Source organism: Ranitomeya variabilis, chromosome 2 (assembly GCF_051348905.1).
Source record: "Ranitomeya variabilis isolate aRanVar5 chromosome 2, aRanVar5.hap1, whole genome shotgun sequence".
Classification (NCBI taxonomy): Eukaryota; Metazoa; Chordata; class Amphibia; order Anura; family Dendrobatidae; genus Ranitomeya; species Ranitomeya variabilis.
The window spans coordinates 235,485,400-235,491,399 of record NC_135233.1 but is presented as its reverse complement, the minus strand read 5'-3'; positions in this window follow the sequence as shown (position 1 = coordinate 235,491,399).

Genomic DNA, 6,000 nt, shown 5'->3' with positions numbered 1-6,000 from the left:
CTAATATACAGAGATAAGACCCGTCACCTGCTCCTAATATACAGAGATCAGACCCGTCACCTGCTCCTAATATACAGAGATCAGACCCGTCACCTCCTCCTAATATACAGGGATCACACCTTTCACCTCCTCCTAATACAGAGATCAGACCCGTCACCTCCTCCTAATATACAGAGATCAGACCCATCACCTCCTCCTAATATACAGAGATCACACAAGTCACCTCCTAATATACAGAGATCACACCAGTCACCTCCTCCTAATATAGAGATCAGACCCGTCACCTCCTCCTAATACAGAGATCAGACCCGTCACCTGCTCCTAATATACAGAGATCAGACCTGTCACCTCTTCCTAATATACAGAAGATCAGACCCGTCACCTCCTCCTAATATACCGGGATCAGACCCGTCACCTCCTCCTAATATACAGGGATCAGACCCGCCACCTCCTCCTAATATAAAGAGATCACACCCGTCACCTCCTCCTAATATACCGGGATCAGACCCGTCACCTCCTCCTAATATACAGGGATCAGACCCGTCACCTGCTCCTAATATACAGAGATCACACCTGTCACCTCCTCCTAATATACCGGGATCACACCCGTCACCTCCTCCTAATATACAGAGATCAGACCCGCCACCTCCTCCTAATATACAGAGATCAGACCTGTCACCTGCTCCTAATATACAGAGATCAGACCCGCCACCTCCTCCTAATATAAAGAGCTCACATTCGTCACCTCCTCCTAATATACCGGGATCAGACCCGTCACCTCCTCCTAATAAACAGGGATCACACCTGTCACCTGCTCCTAATATACAGGGATCACACCTGTCACCTACTCCTAATATACAGAGATCAGACCTGTCACCTGCTCCTAATATACAGAGATCAGACCCGTCACCTGCTCCTAATATACAGAGATCACACCCGTCACCTCCTCCTAATATACAGAGATTTGCTTATAGTCACCCATATGCCCAAAACATATTACAATTCTGCTTGGGAAATAATTATTTTCCATCGATGTAACAGGAAATATTAATCTGATGGTCGGTGGGATAACACTACAACGCCCTCTGTGCACAGGGACGGAGCACACAACACAAGAAAACAACCAATATAAACTGTGTAACCAATAAGCAGAGGTGTCCTGTACTCACATAAATAGTCCAGAAATATCTGTGCTGAGTATCAGTGTCTTTATAGATGTGGTTTATAGCTACATCACTGGAAAGACATAATCCCACCACTAGGGGGAAGTCTGCTGCACAATGTTTTGTTATTGAGATCACCATGTACATGTATGGAATGAGCTCCTCCTAATGGTGACTGCAGACATAATCTTATCATGTATCTCTGTATACAGCGAGCAAACCCTAGTGGTGACTGCAGACAAAATCTTATCATGTATTTCTGCATAAAGGGAGCTCCACCTAGTGGTGGCTGAAGACATAATCTTATTATGTATCTCTGTATACAGGGAGCTCCCCCTAGTGGTGGCTGCAGACAGGATCTTATCATGTATCTGTATACAGGGAGCTCCCCCTAGTAGTGGCTGCAGACAGGATCTTATCATGTATCTCTGTATACAGGGAGCTCCCCCTAGTGGTAGCTGCAGACAGAATCTTATCATGTATCTCTGTATACAGCGAGCTCCCCCTAGTGGTGGCTGCAGACATAATCTTATGTATCTCTGTATACAGGGAGCTCCCCCTAGTGGTGAGTGTAGACAGAATGTTATCATGTATCTCTGTATGCAGGGAGCTCCCCCTAGTGGTGGCTGCAGACAGAATCTTATTATGTATCTCTGTATAGAGGGAGCTCCCCCTAGTGGTGACTGAAGACAGGATCTTATCATGTATCTGTATACAGGGAGCTCCCCCTAGTAGTGGCTGCAGACATAATCTTATCATGTATCTCTGTATACAGGGAGCTCTCCCTAGTGGTCGCTGCAGACAGAATCTTATCATGTATCTCTGTATACAGGGAGCTCCCCCTAGTGGTGGCTGCAGACAGAATCTTATCATGTATCTCTGTATACAGGGAGCTCCCCCTAGTGGTGGCTGCAGACAGAATCTTATCATGTATCTCTGTATACAGGGAGCTCCCCCTAGTGGTGATGCAGACAGAATCTTATCATGTATCTTTGTATACAGGGAGCTCCACCTAGTGGTGGCTGCAGACAGAATCTTATCATGTATCTCTATATGGAGGGAGCTTCCTCTAGTGGTGACGCAGACAGAATCTTATCATGTATCTCTGTATACAGGAAGCTCCCCCTAGTGGTGGCTGCAGACAGAATCTTATTATGTATCTCTGTATACAGGGAGCTCCCCCTAGTGGTGGCTACAGACAGATTGTTATCATGTATCTCTATATGGAGGGAGCTCCCCCTAGTGGTGATGCAGACAGAATCTTATCATATATCTCTGTATACAGGGAGCTCCCCCTAGAGGTGGCTGCAGCCAGGATCTTATGTATCTCTGTATACAGGGAGCTCCCCCTAGTGGTGGCTGCAGACAGAATCTTATCATGTATCTCTGTATACAGGGAGCTCCCCCTAGTGGTGGCTGCAGACAGAATCTTATCATGTATCTCTGTATACAGGGAGCTCCCCCTAGTGGTGGCTGCAGACATGATCTTATCATGTATCTCTGTATACAGGGAGCTCCCCATAGTGGTGGCTGCAGACAGAATCTTATCATGTATCTCTGTATACAGGGAGCTCCCCCTAGTGGTGACTGCAGAAAATAGAATTAGACTTAAAGGGCCACTGTCACCCCCCCTCCAGCCGTTATAAACTAAAAGAGCCACCTTGTGCAGCAGTCATGCTGCAGTCTAACAAGGTGGCTCTTTTAGTTTTTGATTCAGTTATTCCCTAAATAAAGCGTTTTAAAATTCGTAGAAAATAACCTGTCCTCGGACCTGGAGGCGGTCCGAAGCTTCCTCGGTGAATCTCCCAACGGCCGTCACTCTTCTCTTCTGTGGATGTGGTCGCCGCCCCCTGAGCGCTGTTTCTTCTTAAATCCGGCGCCTGCGCTGTGCGTGCCTGCCTGGGGCAGGCGCAGTCTTCATTGTCCTTCATAGCTCAGATCCAGGGTGCCGGGGGAGCGTCTGAACAGCGCAGTGCGCATGCCCAGGAACACCAGCCCCGCACTGTGCATAATGAATAACACAGTGCGGGGCGGGGATTCAGCAACAGGGTGGCCGCACTGCCTGCACAGGCGCAGTCCGGCACCCTGGATCTGAGCTATGAAGGACAATGAAGACTGCGCCTGCCCCAGGCAGGCACGCACAGCGCAGGCGCCGGATTTAAGAAGAAACAGCGCTCAGGGGGCGGCGACCACATCCCCAGAAGAGAAGAGTGACGGCCGTTGGGAGATTCACAGAGGAGGCTTCGGACCGCCTCCAGGTCTGAGGACAGGTTATTTTCTACAAATTTTAAAACGCTTTATTTAGGGAATAACTGAATCAAAAACTAAAAGAGCCACCTTGTTAGACTGCAGCATGACTGCTGCACAAGGTGGCTCTTTTAGTTTATAACGGCTGGAGGGGGGTGACAGTGGCCCTTTAACGGTAATTCGGTTTCTAGGAACCTTCCACGACAGCAGTATGGGAGGATGTCTCCCCGCCTTAATAGGGGACAGGAAATCAGAGAGGTTAAATACCCTCCCCTTCCTGCAACCACCAGTGTTTTTTTCTGGACACAGTACCATGTATAGTTACCACTTAAGTGCAGGAATCATCCAATAGGAATATCAGATAGGGAGGGAAATTAGTGCTGTCCTGGAAGGTTCCTAGAAACCGAATTACCGGTATGTCTAATTCTATTTTCTCCAGTCACCTTCCACGACAGCAGTATCAGAGTGATACCAACAGCTAATTTCTTTAGGGAGGGACAACAGCCTGCAGAACACGTCTGCCAAACGATAGATCCCTATTAAAATTTAGTCTGTAGTGCCTGGTGAATGTATGGATTGACGACCAGGTGGCAGCTCTGCATATCTGCTCAGACGATGCGTTCCCTCTCTCTGCCCAGGATGTTGAGACTGAACGGGTGGAGTGAGCTTTCAGCGTTGTCGGGGGAGCAATTTCCTGTGTTGAGTATGCAAGACAGATGGCCTGCTTGATCCAGTTAGCGATCGTACTTTTAGCCGCTTTCTTGCCTTTATTCCATCCTGACCACTGGACGAAAAGGTTTTGGTCTATCCTCCAACCCTCCGTTTGTTGGAGGTAGAAGAGGACCACCCTGCGGACATCCAGGGTGTGAAAGGTTTCTTCCTTCGGATTAGAGGGATTTGGACAGAATGAGGGTAAGACAATATCTTGACTTGTGTGGAAGTCTGAGACTACTTTTGGCATAAAGGCAGGGTCCAGTTTAAGGATTATGCTATCCATGGTTATTGTTATGTATGGCTCCTGTACTGATAAAGCCTGTAACTCCTATGCGCCTAGCGGTAGTGATTGCTACTAGGAAGACAGTCTAGAGGGTGAGGATTTTCAAGCTGATGGCTGATAAGGGCTCAAAGGGGTCCCTGGTCAGACTATTTAGTACGAAGTTCAGATCCCAAGGAGGGGTCTGGACCTGGAGCCTAGGGCGAATCCTAGCTACAGATGTCATGAAACGTTTAACCCAACGGTGACCTGCTAAATCCTGAACAAAAAAGGAACTTAGTGCCGACACCTGAACTTTTAAGGTGCTAGGTGAGAGTCCTAACTCCAGTCCCATTTGGAAAAATTCTAATACCTGAGCGACGTTGGGATGGAATGGATCAGGTTTGTTTGGGGCACACCAGGATGAAAATATTTTCCAAACCTTGCCATAGATGGCATTAGTTATAGGTTTCCTACTTTTTTGTAGGGTTTGAATGACGTCATCTGAGAGACCTCTAGCTCTCAGAATCTCGGTCTCATTAACCAGGCTGCCAGTTTCAGCCTGTGAAGGTTCGGGTGTAGCAGTGGCCCCTGCTGAAGAAGGTCTACTATTTGAGGTAGAAGTATCGGGCCTTCCAGGGACATGTCTGTTATTGCGCCGTACCAGCTTGTTCCCGGCCACATTGGTGCTATCAGAATTGTTGTGACTCGATCCGCCCGGATCTTCTGTAACGTCCTTGGCAACATCGGAATTGGTGGAAAAGCGTATGCCAGAGCAAACTTCCAAGGATGGGAGAAGGCGTCCAGTCCCTGAGCCCCCCCCTGAGAGGTTGAGGGAGAAGAAAGTGTCCGACTTTGTGTTCTGACTGTTGGCGAACAGATCCACATCGGGACTTCCCCATCTCTGGACTAAGGATAGGAACACCTCTTGGTTCAAGGACCATTCTCCAGGATGGAAATCCCTTCTGCTTAGGAAGTCCGCCTGGGCATTGTCTGACCCCTTTATGTGTACTGCCGAGATGGACAGGAGATGTCTTTTTCCCCAGGAAAAAAATCCTTGCAGCGGTTGATTTTAGGCTGGTGTATTTTGTACCTCCCTGGTGTCGGGGGTAGGCCACCGTAGTTGTGTTGTCGGACATAATCCGTACATGGTGACCCTGGATGAGGATGGATGCGGCTTTTAGCGCCTCCTCCACCGCTTTCAGTTCTCTCAGATTCGAGGATCTGGACCTGATGTTTGGGGGCCACAACCCCTGGAAGTGGGAACCTTCTATTATGGCACCCCAACCTCTCTGGCTCGCATCTGTTGTGAGTACCTTCAGAGGCCTTTGATCCCAGCTGACTCCTCTTTGAAGGTTCTGGGAGTTCAGCCACCATAAAAGGGAGGTTTTCACGTGATTGGGAAGGGGAATCCTCCTGGTTAGAGCATTCTGGGGTCCTTTTGAATGTCTCAGGATGTGGGTTTGAAGGACTCTTGTGTGAGCCTGGGCCCAGGAGACTGCCTGGATGCAGGACGTCAAAGAACCCAGGATTGACATGGAGTCCCTTAGGGTCGGAGAATTCTGGCTCCTGAACCTGGAGATCCTGTGGATGAGATCGTCCTGACGGTCCCTGGGT